General features: G+C 41.3%; 1 long non-coding RNA gene across 1 annotated transcript; it reads right to left on the bottom strand.

The window, feature by feature from the left end:
- Window positions 1–761: 761 nt before the first annotated feature.
- Window positions 762–19,594, bottom strand: LOC144805927 (uncharacterized). The gene is made up of 2 exons (XR_013605632.1): window positions 19,426–19,594; window positions 762–5,476 (listed from the first exon to the last, which is right to left on the bottom strand). It is a non-coding gene; the product is annotated as an uncharacterized LOC144805927 (long non-coding RNA).
- Window positions 19,595–19,818: the final 224 nt, after the last annotated feature.

Genomic DNA, 19,818 nt, shown 5'->3' with positions numbered 1-19,818 from the left:
CACAATACACAATGAACACAGTAATGAATAGCAAAACAATCATTCATACCACGACATCAAGAACACATTAATAACAGTTCGAACAGAATACTACCTGATACATTGAAAACACAATACTTGAATTTCTCGAGAACGGACTTACTAGAATTACTGGATGCACTGCTAAAACAGTACAGAACATACCGGTCTCCTAAAGAGACACGTCATACCGTATCCACCTAGGTGAACACGTCGGACCGGATCTGTGTACCCAAACCCGTCGGACCGGGCACAAATTAATGAACACCCGTCTAGATACCCCCAGCAACGGTACTCACCGGGAAGCAAAACTGAAGGCCTCGGACTGGACCGGACTGCTACGACGTCTAGTTACTGCTACGCACTACGCATGTGCTTCGGGCTTCGGGCTTCGGTTACAGGTGGGCCTCCGGATACCTCGGACCTTGCTCTCTCGGCTTGGGCTCTGGTCGGGACGACCCGCCTTCCTCGCCGCCTCGTCTGGATGCCGGACCGCAGTCTCCGTCTCCTCCGTGGGCCTGAGGGAGACTTGAGCAGAAATATCTGCAGGTGCGCAGTAGAGGTCCGTCACGGCTGTAGAAGGGTCAGAGGGCCTGCGTTACATCGCCGGCGCGTGGGGAAGGGGCTCGTCTCTGTTCGGGCGCCATTTATGTGGTAAATAAATAATTAATTACCGGTACTATTTTTCTATGCATTAACTAAAACAGATAGCTCAATAAATAAGAGGCAGGATCCGTGATATCTGAGTCAGAATGGGCTTTAATCAGATGGCTCGAGCCAATGGACCATCGGGTTCCATCACCTGCAAAGGTTCAGGAAGGGACAGACACAAGGAAAAAGGGAATGGCAGCTGCCACGTCTCATTAACATCATACAGTATATATAGTAAAACAGTATAATTGCATTGCATACAGTAGGCGTAACAAGTGACACACGAAAGATAAGAACATATGGGCGTACAAAGAAGGCGTGCACAGGGCGTGCACGGAGACATGTGATGTAAATGTCACAGAAGTGTCATAAATGGGTGGATACATGGAGGGGGGCTACCTGGGCAGCTGGAACCTTTAACCTACTAGTGCGCGCAAACGGGCCATGACGTGTAACTGGGGAGAGCTGGGGGCTCTGACTTCTGCACTAGAAGAGGAGACTAAAGTCTGGGATGTCAGGACGACATGTACCTATAGCATATCTGATATCTTGTGTTTGGAGTACATGTTGATAGAATCTAAATGTCATCAGAGCAAAGGCTACTTGACACTAAGGCTGGTGCATGCATATATTCTACATGTATTGCGTGTGCTATGAATCTTCTATGAATACTAATTCAGTAATTCTCTTGCATGGAGACAGGAAGACTAGACTATAGCTGAAGATGTTTATGCGGTTCGTTAGCTTAGGAATGTGAAGCCGGGGAGTTGAACTGATAACTAGAGGCATAACATATTCTTGGCAGACAGGCAGGCAGGCCAGGTCGGGCACCGCGCTGCTTGGCAGAGAGTAAGTGAAGGGTCAGGAATGCGGGAGGGGCTGTATCGCTCCTCGGAGTGGTTTCAGGAGACTGGAGCTCGAATCTGGTGTCCGGGCCCTATGAGGCCTAGAAACGGGGACAACTCAATGAATTAACGTGCACAATGTAAAACATTGGCAACATAGGCCTAATACTCGTTGCTTTCACGAGGACTGGATAACTGGCATACTAACGTTGGACACAACTATAATTGCGTCTTTATTCGGTCAAGAGGGAACATATGCATATCGATCATGCACATATAACATATAATGGGGAACACGTAGGGACACATGACAAGGCAAAATTCAATTTTCCTCAGATAGGTGGTTAAACAATTTCAACAACCCACCAAAGAAGGTCCCTCTCAGTATGATTTTTAAGAGTGAAATGGTCAACCAAAGGAGCATTCTCGGTGCGACAACGAATTCTTGATTGGTGTTGGAGAATGCGTTTTTTGATTGTTTGTGTGGTTTTACCAAAATATCTCAAACCACACGGGCATTGAATGCAGTAAACGACATTCGTCGTGTTGCAATTTGAAAATCCTTTTAGAGTAATGGTTTTGTCCTTCACTGGAAAGCTTTTTAAGTTGTTGGTAGTTGAACATGCTGCACAATGATTGCACTTATAATGTCCAGTAATGGGGCTGAGTAGCCGCATGTTATCAATAAGGTTTATATCAGTTTTTTTGTAGGCATGTACTAGCTTATCTCTAAGATTAGAGCCTCTTTTAAAGGCAAACATCGGCTTCTCAGAGAGTTCTGGTAAGTCAATGAGTAATGTCCAATGTTTGGGAATCAATTTTTTGATGGAGTTGGTAGCTGTGCCAAAGGTTGTAACACACACTAGTTTGGAAACAGGTGTCTTGGTCTTAGCCTGCAACAGTGCCTCACGATCGTTGTACCACGCTCGTTTGAGAGAGCGTTTGAGAAGTCTGTTAGGGTATCCACGGGCGCGGAGTTTGGCTTGGAGTTGTTTGGCCTCATTAAAATAGTCTATCCGTCTGGAGCAGTTCCTCCGCAAACGGAGGAACTGTCCAAACGGAAGCCCATCTCTCAGCGCCTGAGGGGGGTGACTGTTATATTTAAGGAGCGTGTTCCTTGCCGTTGGTTTAGTGAAAAGTGTGGTGTATAGTTTGTTATCCTCACCAAATTTAATAGAAATGTCTAAAAAGTCCATGCTGTTCTGGTTGTGAACAAGAGTGAACTGTAAATTCCTATTTCTGGTATTTATCCATTGATGGAATTCCAAGAGGCTCTCCTGTGAGCCTCGCCAAATGAAAAAAATGTCATCAATATATCGCAGCCAACAGCGAAGGTTGGCTGCGAAAGGATTGATGACATTTCGGACAAAAAGGTCCTCAAAAACAGACACATAAATATTTGCAATATCCGGCGCAAAAATTGCACCCATAGCTACTCCTCTTTGTTGTTTAAAGAGGGTTTTCTCACAAATAAAGAAGTTTTCACATAGAGGAATTCGAGTACAGTCTATAATTAAATCAGTAGGAACTGCATGGGGTCTGGGTCTACTCTCCAATAAATTCTCGAGAATTGAGATGACATCAGTTTGGGGAATGTTTGTATAGAGACTCTCGATGTCCATTGACACCAAGAGCTCAATCGTATTGTCAATGGGAAGATTGTCAACCACATTATTACCTGCAGTGGTGTCCCTAATGTAGACTTAATTTTCAGTGGCAAAGGGACGAATGAAAAAATCAACATATTGTGCCAGGGGTTTGAGGATGGAATTACACCCGGACACAATAGGCCGGCCAGGAGGACATGTCTGGTCTTTATGAACCTTGCGCTGTATGTAAATTGCCGGGACTGTAGGTGTTTTGTTTATAAGAAACGCAGCTTCTCTCTCACTCAGCCACCCTCCAGCAAGTCCAGTTTTCGTCAGATCAAGGATTTTTTTCTCTAGTTTAGAGGTTTCATTGCCTGGCAGTTTGATATAATTCGTTTGAATCGAGAGTTGTTTGTGAAGCTCTGTATTATATACTGTCTTGTCGCAAAGGACAATACCACCGCCTTTATTCGCCAGTTTAATTATAGTCTCAGGCAATGATTTGAGACGGGTCAAGGCAAGATGTTGTTCCTTAGACAGATTGAAGTTAACATATGGTTGTTTCCTGAAAAACCTGTCAATTTCCGTAATCACCGCATTTTTAAAGGTGACTATCTCTTTGGCCACCATATTATTAGCCGGAAAAAAGGATGAGGCCGGATGTAAACATGTTGTGTCAAAATGGGGTAAGGAAGATTTTTGAGCAAAGAAATTTTTAAGACGAATTGATCTGAAAAATGTTTACAATTCTAATTTGGTCGTGAACAGCTCATTTTTATTAGTTGGCACAAAAGAAAGCCCTTGGGAGAGGACCGAGATTTCTGTCTCTGTCAGTTGGTGTTTAGACAGGTTAAAGATGGGGAAAGTCATATTTTGTTCTACCATTCGTAATACTGGTTCCTCTTACGGCGGAACCCGGGGGTGTATTTGTTCCGTGACCAACCCCTGCGTGTTGGTCTCTGTCTCTGCGGTTGTCCTTGGCCTCTCCGGTCCTCGGCTAAAAACGGCTGTCGCGACGTAGAAGGCTGTGGTTCCTGCCCACCTCTATATTGATGGTCCGACCCCTTCTCACTGTCAGTATCGGAGTCAGTAGCAGAAAAAGTTGTTTTTTTACCGTAACCTCGTGATACTCCCTGTGGGGGGCCTGATGGATGGCCCTGAGGTTGATAAAAATCCTTGGCAAGGTAGGGATATGTTTTTTCCTTGCTGTATCTTTTGATATCAAGCTGCAATTTGCTTGTCTTTTTGTGGGAGTTGAAGTCCTCAAAGTCTTTAATTGTGAGGGCTACTTTGTCAAGTAAAGCCTTCGCATTAATAATGTTGGTGTCTGAATTGATTTTCAGCTCAAAAGCCTCTATTTCTTTTGTCAATAATTTGATGTGTTTGAGTGCAGTTTCAATACTGAGCACCATCCAAGTGCGCGAGCACTTGTTTGAGGCAAAGCTGAAATGGAGCTTAAATTCTTCGTCCTCCACAAATATTATGGGAATGTTTCTAATTTGGAGGCCAGTTGGAATAATATTCGCACTCAAACAGTCCGTAAGGAACTTCGCATGAAGTTCTGTTCGAACCAGATTTTTGCGCAGTCTCTCCAGTTGATTTAAATCGGACTCACAGGGAAGGTATGTCGTGGAGACACGGGCTCCTAGTAGGGAGGGTCCTGATGCAATTTTCAGGACATACTCATCAGTGTATGACAGGGTCTCTGCCTCAGACATATGTATAGACAGATCAAAAAAAGAAGAAATTAAACAGAGACAGACAATATCTCACAGAAGGACAAAAACCACTTAAAAAAGTGACCCACAACAGACCAGCGTCTGCGCGTAAAACGTGAACAGATAATGGGTAACCCAATAAACCCTTGTAGGTATGGGCAATGAGTAGTTCAAAACATCAAAGCTACAAGGGATTTAATTCATTCACTGAGTAATATAAGTTTGGTGGTATAAGTCAATGAAGTTAGTTCAAAGGAATCTAACTGATTAATATTCCTATGATATCAGCTAAATTCATACAAAACAATCAATGTTAACAGAAGAAGCAAGAACACACGGGCAAGTGAACAGGTCTGAAATATTTTTTTTATATAAAGAAGTTAATCAAAAAGTTAGTTCATGGGGAATCAGAAACAGAAAATGGGCACAGTGAAGTTATAAATGAATGTACGCAGAGGTCAACAAATCAATACATAACAAATCATCAACTCCTATTATTTAGAAAAAGGGTAACCAAGTCAAACAATGAACAAAGGTATACTCTTGAAGCAAGATTTAAAGCTTAAGGAGATGATGATAAGGTCGACGTTTCGGTCTCCAATGCAGTTGTCTATGAGACCATCATCAGGACTGATATTATGCACAAAGTGGCCCCCTAAACAAAAACAATATAATAAAATAAAATTACTAAATTGCCCTGACACAGATTGAAAATTTCTATATTGGCAAACAATAACCCTATATACTAGACAAAGCACGGTGTGATTCACGTGTAATTCATGTGAATTAAAAACATTCATGATCATTATTTATCAAAATGTATATTATATAAAATACAAAATTAAACAGAGGAACATTCCTGGTCTTTCATAATGTTCATGTATTAAGAAAGAGATCAATATTTAATAACATAGCTGGGTCACAACACATATTAGAGACCAATGTATTAACAGCACACAACTGTACATAGAACATTCTTAACATTTGTGGCTGAAGGTGCTCCATTCGCCCTGTGATAAAAAGCACATTGTATCATGACCCCAGTGTTCACTGCACCATTGGGTTAATAAAGTAAAACACTTTTTTTGTGCTTACTTGAAAGAGTGTCAGGCAGTGGTATAGCCAAAAGTGCTCAAGGGCAAGTCAGATACCGCAATTATATCTATTGTTGGAGCAAAACAAAAAGCCAACAGGGGATGTTTGTATCTTATTAAGTGTTCGGTAACTGATAGAAAGGACATCGAAATTAGTTTAAAGTTAGTGACCATACCTGCGAAGGATAATCAATATCAACGCGTCAATGGCATACACGATGGGGTAATGAATTGACCTCGCAGTCTCACCAATCTTATATTTCTAGAGATGGGAGATTCAAATAAGATAATATAATCACCCTGGGAGATACACAAAAGGGGTATAATTCAATAATGCTAACAGACAAGGCATTGCAACTAAAGGATTCAAGGACTTGGGGCACAGTTTGCAAGAGCGTGATAGACAGGACAGTTATATAGAGTCCTACCAACAATGTTAACGCGAGGAAAAGGGAGCTAGCGTATTTATAATGTGTATCTCAAACTAATGGAACTCAGACTACAAACACAATGTAGTTTAACATTGCCGCTCAATGAAAAAGACCTCACGGGAGCAGTGTCAGGAGAAACTGAACGCTGCAATACTACAGTTATCACAAATCGGATAGGGTGCCTGAAGTATTTAAAAAGATACACCACAACCCCATGAAATGTCCGCTATGTTATTAAAGAGTCCAGTCGGAAACGGGAGAACCGCTAACGCGGGTGATCGTACTTACATGGGAATAACGGCAGCGTTTCGGAAAAGTAAATCATCAGGACGAAATGAGCCGAGATAACGCCTATGCTCAAGGCTCCTCTATTTAAATCTCATGAGCCGGAAATGAAAAGCCGACCATGTATGTAAGGCAAGTCTGTTTGTTAAATGTAGACCGCGCTAATGTGTCGGCCATTTTGAAGTGTCCCAGAATGACTACAATAAACACTGGTGCCAGATACACATAGACAACAACTTATCTATAGCACATCACAATGTCGGTTAAGGCATCTAAAGTATAATCAAAACCAATGTATTTTATTTTGGAGGACAGAACCAAATGATTCTTTCAAAACCTCACGGTTATTCCATAACAGTTTTTAAGACAAATATAAATCAGCAAATGTTGATGCATGAACTGAAATGTCTGTGAAGAAAAGTCAATACATACAGAGGCAAAAAATATGGTTATACAAACATTAGCAGAACCAATCCCAATTAGTGCAATTAACCATGGTGTATTCGTAAGTATACAAACAAGGTAAGGGCTGATTCAACGGACAACAGTTCCTAACTAACATATATATTTAGAAGAAAAACCAGGTCTAGATATACTCGTTCAGATGACAATGTACTGAACAACAAATGGCTCATGGAAGCTGGATAATAGTTGGCCAAAGGTGTGTCCACAATATAGCAATCACCTGAAAATGTGTGTCTTTAGGTGAGACAGGCTAGGGTTTGCCTCTCTGTGCTGGAATTCAGCCCATTTTTGACTGAGTCAGTGAAACAAATCCAACGTTGTTCCTTAATTGTCAAAATGCGATCCACATTGGATTGCCTGATAGTTGGTTTAACAATTTCAACAACCCACCAAAGAAGGTCCCTCTCAGTATGATTTTTAAGAGTGAAATGGTCAACCAAAGGAGCATTCTCGGTGCGACAACGAATTGTTGATTGGTGTTGGAGAATGCGTTTTTTGATTGTTTGTGTGGTTTTACCAAAATATCTCAAACCACACTGGCATTGGATGCAGTAAACGACATTCGTCGTGTTGCAATTTGAAAATCCTTTTAGAGTAATGGTTTTGTCCTTCACTGGAAAGCTTTTTAAGTTGTTCGTAGTTGAACATGCTGCACAATGATTGCACTTATAATGTCCAGTAATGGGGCTGAGTTGCCGCAAGTTATCAATAAGGTTTATATCAGTGTTTTTGTAGGCATGTACTAGCTTATCTCTAAGATTAGAGCCTCTTTTAAAGGGAAACATCGGCTTCTCAGAGAGTTCTGGTAAGTCAATGAGTAATGTGCAATGTTTGAGGATCAATTTTTTGATGGAGTTGGTAGCTGTGCCAAAGGTTGTAACACACACTAGTTTGGAAACAGGTGTCTTGGTCTTAGCCTGCAACAGTGCCTCATGATCGTTGTACCACGCTAGTTTGAGAGAGCGTTTGAGAAGTCTGTTAGGGTATCCACGGGCGCGGAGTTTGGCTTGGAGTTGTTTGGCCTCATTAAAATAGTCTATCCGTCTGGAGCAGTTCCTCCGCAAACGGAGGAACTGTCCAAACGGAAGCCCATCTCTCAGCGCCTGGGGGTGGTGACTGTTATATTTAAGGAGCGTGTTCCTTGCCGTTGGTTTAGTGAAAAGTGTGGTGTATAGTTTGTTATCCTCACCAACTTTAATAGAAATGTCTAAAAAGTCCATGCTGTTCTGGTTGTGAACAAGAGTGAACTGTAAATTCCTATTTCTGGTATTTATCCATTGATGGAATTCCAAGAGGCTCTCCTGTGAGCCTTGCCAAATGAAAAAAATTTCATCAATATATCGCAGCCAACAGCGAAGGTTGGCTGCGAAAGGATTGATGACATTTCGGACAAAAAGGTCCTCAAAAACAGACACATAAATATTTGCAATATCCGGCGCAAAAATTGCACCCATAGCTACTCCTCTTTGTTGTTTAAAGAAGGTTTTCTCACAAATAAAGAAGTTTTCACATAGAGGAATTCGAGTACAGTCTATAATGAAATCAGTAGGAACTGCATGGGGTCTGGGTCTACTCTCCAATAAATTCTCGAGAATTGAGATGACATCAGTTTGGGGAATGTTTGTATAGAGGCTCTCGATGTCAATTGACACCAAGAGCTCAATCGTATTGTCAAAGGGAAGATTGTCAACCACATTAATAACTGCAGTGTTGTCCCTAATGTAGTGTACATTTTCAGTGGCAAAGGGACGAATGAAAAAATCAACATATTGTGCCAGGGGTTTGAGGATGGAATTACACCCGGACACAATAGGCCGGCCAGGAGGACATGTCTGGTCTTTATGATACTTGGGCAGTATGTAAATTGCCGGGACTGTAGGTGTTTTGTTTATAAGAAACGCAGCTTCTCTCTCACTCAGCCACCCTCCAGCAAGTCCAGTTTTCGTCAGATCAAGGATTTTTTTCTCTAGTTTAGAGGTTGGATTGCCTGGCAGTTTGATATAATTCATTTGAATCGAGAGTTGGGCAATTTAGTAATTTTATTTTATTATATTGTTTTTGTTTAGGGGGCCACTTTGTGCATAATATCAGTCCTGATGATGGTCTCATAGACAACAGCATTGGCGACCGAAACGTTGACCTTATCATCATCTCCTTAAGCTTTAAATCTTGCTTCAAGAGTATACCTTTGTTCATTGTTTGACTTGGTTACCCTTTTTCCAAATAATAGGAGTTGATGATTTGTTATGTATTGATTTGTTGACCTCTGCGTACATTCATTCATAACTTCACTGTGCCCATTTTCTGTTTCTGATTCCCCATGAACTAACTTTTTGATTAACTTCTTTATATAAAAAAAATTTCAGACCTGTTCACTTGCCCGAGTGTTTTTGCTTCTTCTGTTAACATTGATTGTTTGTATGAATTTAGCTGATATCATAGGAATATTAATCAGTTAGATTCCTTTGAAGTAACTTAATTGACTTATACCACCAAAGTTATATTACTCAGTGAATGAATTAAATCCCTTGTAGCTTTCATGTTTTGAACTACTCATTGCCCATACCTACAAGGGTTTATTGGGTTACCCGTTATCTGTTCACGTTTTACGCGCAGACGCTGGTCTGTTGTGGGTCACTTTTTTAAGTGGTTTTTGTCCTTCTGTGAGATATTGTCTGTCTCTGTTTAATTTCTTCTTTTTTCGATCTGTCTATACATATGTCTGAGGCAGAGACCCTGTCATACACTGATGAGTATGTCCTGAAAATTGCATCAGGTCCCGCCCTACTAGGAGCCCGTGGCTCCACGACATACCTTCCCTGTGAGTCCGATTTAAATCAACTAGAGAGACTGCGAAAAAACTGGTTCGAACAGAACTTCATGAGAAGTTCCTTACGGACTGTTTGAGTGCGAATATTATTCCAACTCGCCTCCAAATTAGAAACATTCCCATAATATTTGTGGAGGACGAAGAATTTAAGCTCCATTTCAGCTTTGCCTCAAACAAGTGCTCGCGCACTTGGATGGTGCTCAGTATTGAAACTGCACTCAAACACATCAAATTATTGACAAAAGAAATAGAGGCTCTTGAGCTGAAAATCAATTCAGACACCAACATTATTAATGCGAAGGCTTTACTTGACAAAGTAGCCCTCACAATTAAAGACTTTGAGGACTTCAACTCCCACAAAAAGACAAGCAAATTGCAGCTTGATATCAAAAGATACAGCAAGGAAAAAACATATCCCTACCTTGCCAAGGATTTTTATCAACCTCAGGGCCATCCATCAGGCCCCCCACAGGGAGTATCACGAGGTTACGGTAAAAAAACAACTTTTTCTGCTACTGACTCCGATACTGACAGTGAGAAGGGGTCGGACCATCAATATAGAGGTGGGCAGGAACCACAGCCTTCTACGTCGCGACAGCCTTTTTTAGCCCAGGACCGGAGAGGCCAAGGACAACCGCAGAGACAGAGACCAACACGCAGGGGGTGGTCACGGAACCAATACACCCCCGGGTTCCGCCGTAAGAGGAACCAGTATTACGAATGGTAGAACAAAATATGACTTTCCCCATCTTTAACCTGTCTAAACACCAACTGACAGAGACAAAATGTACAATTTTCCTGAAAATTTTAGCCAATTCCGTCCACAAACGCCAAAGTTATTCGACATAGAATTTTCCGAAATCCCATAGGAAAAAAATCCTAACTATATATACCTACTGGCGACCGCCAGTAGGTAATATATATATATATATATATATATATATATATATTCACTGAAAAAACCATAGGTTATAGACCATATATAGTTAGGAATTAGCATTTAAAAAACCTTATTTTACTCACACAAAACCATTGAAATTCCATATATAGTTAGTTGCACTAACTATATATCGCGCACCCGCAATCCACTGCTGATCATGTCACATATTACATCATTCATGACATGGTCAGTGACATCACTGATGACATCACTGATGACATCTCAAATGACATCACTGATGAGATCACTGATGACGTCATCCAGTGACTGTATAATTCTGTAAAGTTAAAATATGTCTTACATATTGAAGAATGAATGGATGTATAAGTGTCTTGATGAAGGATTTAGTAGGGGCATGGCTGACTGTATGAGTGACTGATTAAATGTGTCTCACTGAGTGCATGGGTTAGTGACTAAACTGTCTTAATTTGTGCATCATTATGTCTGTTGTTCTGTAAACTGCTGCATGTGTTGATCATTAGCTATATGATTAACTGTATGGGTTATTGATTGGTTGCCCAAGCATTTGTATGGGAGACTGAGTGTGTGTGTGGGTGGCTGGGAGGTGTATGACTCTCTGCATAGATGTGTGAGCAGTTGATTGACTGGATGTATGGGTTCAAAAGTGCATGTGGAAACAGCTGTATGGGCGGTTGACTGTGTGCATGAGTGTATTGGTGAGTGAATGGATATCTCAGTGCTACATGTCAAAGTAAGTACATATGTAAAACACAGTACATGTGAGAGTTACCATATATAAATAACTGTGCATAAGAGCCAGTGAATGTGTGAGTGGCTGTATGGATCATTGTGAACTTGTATCCAGGATTGTATAAGTGAGTAAATATGTTTTAGTATATGTTTGAATAAGTAAGGTGTGTATAACTGTATAGTTGAGGAAATGGAGGTGTGATTGATTCTTTGCATGACTGACTAAGTGTCTGAGTAACTCCATGGATGAGTGACAGTCTATGAGTGTCTGTTTACACTGAGTGTATCTAAGGTTATATTAGAGTCTGAAGAGGTTTATCGTATTATCACATGAATGATGTCATCAGTGATGTGATCAGTAATGTCAAATGAGATGTCATCAGTGATGTCATCAGTGATGTCATTTGAGATGTCATCAGTGATGTCATCAGTGATGTCATTTGAGATGTCATCAGTGATGTCATCAGTGATGTCATTTGAGATGTCATCAGTGATGTCATCAGTGATGTCACTGACCATGTCATGAATGATGTAATATGTGACATGATCAGCAGTGGATTGCGGGTGCGCGATATATAGTTAGTGCAACTAACTATATATGGAATTTCAATGGTTTTGTGTGAGTAAAATAAGGTTTTTTAAATGCTAATTCCTAACTATATATGGTCTATAACCTATGGTTTTTTCAGTGAATTTTCAAGGTTTTGTAAATGCTAATTCCTAACTATATATGGTCTATAACCTATGGTTTTTTCAGTGAATTTTCAAGGTTTTGTAAATGCTAATTCCTAACTATATATGGTCTATAACCTATGGTTTTTTCTGTGAATTTCATTGGTTTTTTAACAGCTAATATCTGTAGCTGTAAAATGTATTCTTCTTTAAATCCAAAAATATATTTTATATGTTTATGAATAATTTTTTTTTTAAATATTTTTTTTTCTTCGTTCCCGCTTCGCAAATCGGGAAGCTTCCCGTTAGCTGACCTTGATGCCGCGAAATAGACCGCGAGCCGGTAAATGTTTCTTTACCGCAAGTGCCGCGTTACAAAACAACATCGTGACGCCTCCCGTCCGCATGACGTTTCACGTTGTCGCGTGATACGTCATATGACGTACTACGTTAGCGAACTGGTACGCGAAGCGAGTCGCAAAGCGCAGGTTTCTGGGAGCAAACCGGGAGGCCCTGCAAAGCGCTTAACGTAAACACAGCAAGTCATGTGACTTGGTAATAACACTTTTCATTGGTTCATTTCACTTTTGGTTTCCTAATGATGTAAGACTAGGTCATATAATCTAAAATGAACACTTTTGATTGGTTGAGAACTCTTGTTTTTCCCAAATGATGAAAATCCCTCCTTCTTTCCTCACTCTGACTTTCATCATTGTGAGAGAAAGACCCTTTGTGATCACTGAGCAATGGCTTCTTTAGTAGCTTCAGCTGGTGCTTCCCCACCACCTCCACCACATCCAAGGAAGAGTGGACCACCTGCTCAAGTTATAATTCAACAAGAAGAAGAAGAAGAGGAACAGGAGGACGAGCACGAAGAGAGGCAGTTTTTGCCTGAGCAGCCCAGGACGTCTCACCGGAAAGAAAACTTCATTTGGCAATTTTTTAAAATTCCCAAAGGTCAGAAAAAAGTAAATGCAAGATACGTAACTTGCCTTATATGTCAAGATAGACTGTCCAGAGGGACCGACAAAAAATACAGTTTCGGAAACTACACAATGCATCGCCATATGACTAGGTGGCATCCTAACAACTACAGTGCTGCACAGTTTCGGAACGACCTAGATAATCTCCCTATTATGGCCAGAAGATCTGTTGTACCGGAAGTAACGGGACCAGAGGGCAGGGAGATGGTGCCAAATATACAAATGAGATTTGGTGATGTAAAACACATCTGCGTATTTTGCGATGGATTCATTTCCTACGGAGAAAAAAGCATCACTCTGATCAACAGAGCTATTGACTATCATATGCAAGTTTGTACGAAACGCCCAAAATAATAAATACTTCTTTTTTTTGTTTTGTTGCTCCTGTTGAGCCCTTTACAATGAATCGTTTTCATTGCCCCCTCCAAGAAAAACCCAAAAAAATATAAAACTGTTCCGAAAAATTCAAAAACAGTAAAAAAATGTTCAGAAAAATAAAAAAAAAAGTTCTTTTCAGAACTACCTCCCCGTTATTAAAAAATTGGTACAATATTTGGAACTGTGCCAACCTCTATTTCTCTTAGTTCGCTTCCCAGTTCGCTCGCCGGTACGCGAACCGGAAGCGAACCAAAAACAGTAAGTATAAGGGAAGGAAACAGACACTTATGTTAAAAGAAAGACAGCTATAGGGGAGTAAACTAGAGATACTATTACCCGTAATCCACTGCTGATGATGTCACATATTACATCATTCATGACATGCTCAGTGACATCATCAGCAGAGGATTGCGGGTTTTTTGGCAACATGCCTTATCCACGGTTTAATAACGCTGCCTTTTGCTTTATATAAGTTTTCAAATTGTATGAAATATATACCAATAGGTCGTTATGAACCTTTAGGTAGTGCTTTTCTTCATGAGGTCTGGTCGCTTCCATACACATACAGATGTTTCAAAGATGATCAAGAAGTTTATCTGAATGGAGAGGAATGCACTGAGACGCCAGATCATTCACTAATGTGTAGGCACATACAGTTACACGGTTCATGCAACAAACACCGACCAAATATGGCTTGCGTGTTGCAAGGCACGCCAGTTCCTGCTATCATCCCCACGTTCAAGTTGTTGGAAAATGGTAGTTATTTGATGCTCAATAATGAAGATTGTTCTGAGTTAATTAAAAGTATTCCTTTTATCGTAACAGTAAGGGAACGGGTTATTTGCTGCAGAAATGTTCTATTTCCTCCCACACATGAACATAGGGAGTTTTCAATCTGGCCACAAATACCAACCTTGGGACACGTTTCAACGGCATGGCAAGAATAAGAGCTCTTTTGTCTCAGAGAGAGGTGGCCTTGAGTTCGGCCCGTGAAACTTTCGTACTTCACATAGCGAACGCCCGTACAGAGGTGCACACCCTTTTCAATTAAGATTTGCCTTTCAATTTCAGCAACATGTTTCCGACTATCTTTAACGCATCCTCCACAAAGTCCCTGGCGCACTTTTTTAAAGTTGTTACCAGTGGTCTCGTGACTTCATTTGAGAAAATCTTTGGAGTCATCCCTGCTTCCTTTCATTCTATTTTCTCCACTCTGGTTCGTGGATTGGCATTTTTACTTGCATTACCAGCGGACGCTCTTGTGCTTTTTTACATTTTTAAATATGGATGTCCCTCCTATGCAACCTCCCACCCTGCAGCTGCTGACACTGTTCCGCAATCGCATGCTAGAATATTATGGCACAATGCCGTTGGCGATATTAAGCACGGCATATGGATTATCTTTTCGATTCTCCTACTTCACCTGTGTCCAGCCTGTATTTCACTGCCTGACCTGTGATTTCGATTGGGCCATTGATTTGTGTCTCTGCGGACCGGTTTCTCCTGACGTCGACTTTAATCAGCTGATGACTCCTATCATTACTCACGAGTTGGTTTGTCCTGGCGAAAGGATTATGGCTGTGGCATTGATGCATGGACTACTTGGTCCCTGGAATTTACTGGCGGCAGCACAGTCTTTCTTGGAACAGAGCTTTCTTGAAAACCCACCGAGCTGTCCTCTGATGGTGATAGAGGATCCGGTGCTGGGAGAGCACGTATGTTCTTTTCCGCTTTTAAATTGGATGGCTGAACTGTTTTCGGATGAAGACGGTGACTTCCTATTGGAGGCTGTTGCAGCTTATTTTGCATACACAGTTATGTCATAGACCTTTTTCATGTTTGATATGCTGAGTACTAGCATTTCATTGACAATTCATTGACTTATTTGTCAAGTTTTTATTATTTACCTTGCCTATTGGCTTAAGACTCGATAAAGTACTTGGCTGTTTTATTTTTCTTTAGCATTAAATTTTCCTAGTTTTTAATGCTTTACCTTGCGGACCGTCCACATATAAACTTGCAATCTGCTCTCATGAGATGGCACTTCTATTATCTTATTCAGTTCGTTTCCGGATCATGGGGAGGTGTCATCTAGGTCCTGGATATCTTTACACCGTGTTAAGTTAGCATGGGCTCATTACCGGTTTAAACGCCATTTTTCCTTTTTTGCAACTTCTGCACACGACACTTAGTTGTTGCTTTAGCTTTCCACCTAGTAGTTCATCGTGGTTTACATGAGAATAATATGTTATTGGTCTACTATCTGCTTTACTTGTTAAACTATATCTGTACAGCGAGTGCTAAAGTTTCAAGAACAACACGATACAGAATTGTTATGAGGTCTGATCTCCACGACTTTATACTCATAACATAAGTGCAACTTCTGCCAATTCTGGGCATGAGGCGGGTTTTATATTGCTTTGCCGAACACACATACACAACAGTTGATGCGGTTCACATGAAGAGAGAGCTGGTGTATGCTGATGTGATTCCTTCAAATCTAAGACACTAAAGTATGGGCACGCCCTAAACCAACACAAAGAGACCTTCTTAGCAAATAATATAATATGTGTATTAGGGAGGGTGAGATATAAGCAGCCGCGGGCCGTGGAGGGAGTTACGGTGGGGCAGGGAGGCGGGGAGGGGGAGAAGCAGGGTGGAGCCCTCTCTACCTTGCCCCTCCCCCTCCCCGCCTCCCTGCCCCACCGTAACTGCCTCCACGGCCCGCGGCTGCTTATAAGTGTTGCTAACTCTTATTCATTTACAGCATGTTAACATACTGTCACCATTCGCTTTTTATGTACTAGTAACTATGCTGGTAATTTTGCTACTGATAATATGTGTACTTGTATTCTCCACCCTGCTTCTCCTCCTCCCCGCCTCCCTGCCTCACCGTAACTCCCTCCACGGCCCGCGGCTGCTTATAAGTGTTGCTAACTCTTATTCATTTACAGCATGTTAACATACTATCACCATTCACTTTTTATGTACTAGTAACTATGCTGGTAATTTTGCTACTGATAATATGTGTACTTTTATTATCTAAGGTACTACGCCTGAGAAGACGGCATTAGTAAATAAACATTTCAAATACACATCTGTTCTTCTTAACTCCATGTTCTGGTTTCTAAGAAATCTATAACGACCGACTGTTCATGAGTTCCACGTATCCTGAGGTACTATAAGTTCATATTCTGGATTGTCTAAACATTGAGAGTTTGTTATATCCAATGTGACACTGTACCTAGCTTGCTAAGGAGTTTTTGATTACTAACGTGAGTTTTGGGACACCCTAATTCGCCGAGGTTCCAATCCTCTGTCCACAGTTCTGTGTGAGAACAGAAACCCTGCGACAGGGGCACCCCCGACCCTTGCTGGAGCTTCATCACACTTGCGATACAACTCCAGCAATGCATTCGCCGAGGTTCCAATCCTCTGTCCACAGTTCTGTGTGAGAACAGAAACCCTGCGACAGGGGCACCCCCGACCCTTGCTGGAGCTTCATCACACTTGCGATACAACTCCAGCAATGCGCCACCTTTACGGCACAGATACATCACGCATCTGTGCTGTTTTTGCCCCATGATGCGCCGCATTGTAAATGCAGCACACCATAGGTGACGGAACAGCGGCACAGAATGACTAACACATCCCTGGTGATGCGCCAGTCATCATAAATGTATCCCTATGCTTCTTATCTTGTTAGAGATGAACCGCCATATGTATCATCAAAGTTTTTTGCATTTCCTAAATAGCGAACTTTAAGGAATAAATAGCGATTCTTTACCATTCCTAGTTTGCGATGAGCTATTTGCTAATTAGCCGAATGTAGCCCAATGAAGCCCAATGTAGCCCAATGTAGCCCAAAGATGGCCGCCAGACACACAAAAAAACAAATGTAGCCCAAATATCAGCCAGATGTAGCCCAACTATAGCCCAGTGACAGAATGACCAATCAGCTTCGCAAACCTCCGTTACGCGAAGCGGAGCGCTGTTACAGATATATATCTTTTTTTGAACGTTAATTTCTCAAAATCCACTGGAGCACATATATTGAGACCTAGCAAAGGCACATCGGGCTACCAGTCCCTAATATTTTGCCAAGTTTCGTGCAAATCCATTCAGCCGTTCGATTATTATTATTATTTTTTTTTTTTGCCCCGCGGGGCCCTTTTAAAACCTCCACATCAAACCTAGGGGGTCAGCGAGGATCTACTATGCCCCCTTATAGTTATTTCCCCCTTTGTTTTGACCTCCTCTTGTCTCTCGATCCTACCGAGAGACAAGATGGCGGCCGCTACGGACTGTTTGGAATGTTGACAGACGCCGGAGAACCAATCAGCTTCGCTTCACAAAGCTCCGTTGCGCGAAAAGTACGCGTCCTGGGCCGCTGCCCAGTCCGCTGTTACAGATATATATCTTTTTTTAAACGTTAATTTCTCAAAATCCACTGGAGCACATATATTGAGACCTACAAAAGGCACATCGGGCTACCAGTCCCTACAATTTTGCCAAGTTTCGTGCAAATCCATTCAGCCGTTCGGGCTAAAAGTGAGGCCAACCGCCCTATGGAAATTAACATGGGAAAAACGCGTTTTGGGACCCCCCTTTTTTCTCGGCCCCCCCTTGACGAACCCCCCCAAAATTTTCAGGGGCTGCTCAGAAACAAAATGTGCCATTTTCCTGAAAATTTCAGCCAATTCCGTCCACAAACGCCAAAGTTATTAGACATAGAATTTTCAAAAATCCCATAGAGAAAAAATCCTAACTATATATACCTACTGGCGACCGCCAGTAGGTAATATATATATATATATATATATATATATATATATATTTTTTTTTTTTTTTTTTATATATATACTAAAAGAAACTAAGGTTTAAGTATTGTTACAGTTAGGCGGTTAGGTGAGTATGTCAGTGATAACATTAATGCTTTGAACTAGAAAAATCACAGAAATTCACCGGTTATTAGCAGCGCTAACTATAACTTGCGCCCCGTCATGCATTACTTGTGACCTTCCATACGATATCACTCATGACTTGTTCTATGACATAATTTATGACATCACTGATAACATCTCAATGAGTGTGCTTGTTTGTTTTATTTATAGTTTACATAGTGGTGCGTAAGTACCATATGACTTGTCTACCTATTTTGTACACTCGGTCCAGGTAATGGATGTAAGTCTTTACAAAACACATCTGATCCTAAGCATCATAGGTGTGTAGAGGTATTGAATATGTTATAAATCTTTGTACTAAAGAGTAACTCTCTGCGCAGGTAACAGTTAACCTGTGTTCATTAAGTTCCACATACGTTTTATGGTTCTTCAGAAAAAGATTTCAACAGGAGTAAGATTCTACATAGTAGATACTAACTTTTATAAGCAGCCTTGAACTTGTTAAGGTTAACATTCATCAAAGGGTGTGTCCACTTTCCAAACAATGAAAACAGGGTTTCGTCATATTCATTTTTAGCTGGAACAATAATTTGCATTAGCGAAGGTTTCTTGTTCTTTAGGTAATTCATTCCCCACTCCGACCTACACGTGCATGGTTCTGTTGGCAGTTTGTTTCATTAGCATACCTAAAGGTTATGGTGATTTAGAACAACGTGTAACATGTGCATCTCTTAAAGGTTACAGTGATTTAGAGCAACGTGTAGCATGTGCACCTCTTATTAGCATACAAACTGAAATTACAGCACGGGTTTTCAGCTCAACGCTTTTATATAAAAACCCCACCCATGTACGACTATAAATACTGAACCCTCCTTACGAACTGTGCTTGTGCTCGTCTTTTTCCCACTTACCTGAGAGCGGCAGCGTCTTGAACCCAGCGTCGTCTTCGTCTTCCCAGATCCTGCGTGGTGCTCGTCCTTCCTGAGCCGTCCGATTTCTCGGCTCCGGTCCGGCGGCCTTTTTCTTCCCTGAGATCCTTCTTCCTGGTTCCGGTCCCTTCCTCAACCAATCAGCGTTTCTACAAGAAAAGAAATAAAGGACATGGTTAGATTATTCCGAAATTTCTGCAGACACCAAGTAAGTGAAAACTGTTTTCATTCATTAAAGACTGAAAAGACATTCGTTGCATGGATACAACTATTTTGAAGTAAACAATCGTTAATGCAATAAACAACGTGGGGATTCTTGGACAGAAAACAACGATCTCAGTCTTGAGCCTGAGGTCTTTGAAGAAAGAGACTTCA

Source organism: Lissotriton helveticus, assembly GCF_964261635.1.
Source record: "Lissotriton helveticus chromosome 1_1 unlocalized genomic scaffold, aLisHel1.1 SUPER_1_unloc_33, whole genome shotgun sequence".
Classification (NCBI taxonomy): domain Eukaryota; kingdom Metazoa; phylum Chordata; class Amphibia; order Caudata; family Salamandridae; genus Lissotriton; species Lissotriton helveticus.
Note: the sequence above shows the minus strand (reverse complement) of the source record. Positions and strands in the feature narration are given on the sequence as shown.